Genomic DNA, 737 nt, shown 5'->3' with positions numbered 1-737 from the left:
ACAGGGAAAAAGCCATGAGTTCCGTGCTTTGCTTTCTCCTCCTCTGGAATTCTGCTGCTCTCCTTGGTATTGAAACCACACTCCTTGGTAGGTGAACTTGGTCTCGGCTGGATTTCTTGTTGATATTCTGGGGGAGGGGCCTGTTGTAGTGATTCTCAAGTGTCTTTGCCCTAGGTGGAATTGCACCGACCTTACCAGGGGCGGGGTAAGTAATCCGCTCCGGTTTGCTTTCAGGAGCTTTTGTTCCTTGAGCGCTTTCTGTAGAGTTCTGGAGGGCGGGAATACAAATGGTGGCCTCCTGGTCTCTGGCCCGAAGGAGCCGAGTGCCCAGGGCCGCACTCCTCAGTGCACCCTCAGAGAACAGCGCCCAGTTACTCCCGTCTGCCTGACCTCCATCCGCGCTCCCAGCTCACCGAGCCTGAGACCGGTTCAAGGTAACACTGAGCTGCGAGCTCACTGTCGGCTCTGTCTCTGTAGCTGGCTTTCCCGTTCCAATACCCGCAAGCTCTGTGACACTCAGACACCCCCGATCCTTCTGTGACTCTGCGGGACCTGAGGCCACGCTGACCCCGCGTGGGCTTCGCCCCGGTTTAGCCTCTGGAGCGATGTCCCTCAGCGGAACAGACTTTTAAAAGTCCTGATTTTGTGCGCCGTTGCTCCGCCGCTTGCCGGGAGCCGGCCCCTCCCCCTGGGGTCTATCTTCCTGTCGCTTTGGATTCACTTCTCTGCTGGTCCTA

The sequence above is a fragment of the Mustela nigripes genome, chromosome 4 (assembly GCF_022355385.1).
Source record: "Mustela nigripes isolate SB6536 chromosome 4, MUSNIG.SB6536, whole genome shotgun sequence".
Taxonomy (NCBI): Eukaryota; Metazoa; Chordata; class Mammalia; order Carnivora; family Mustelidae; genus Mustela; species Mustela nigripes.
Note: the sequence above shows the minus strand (reverse complement) of the source record.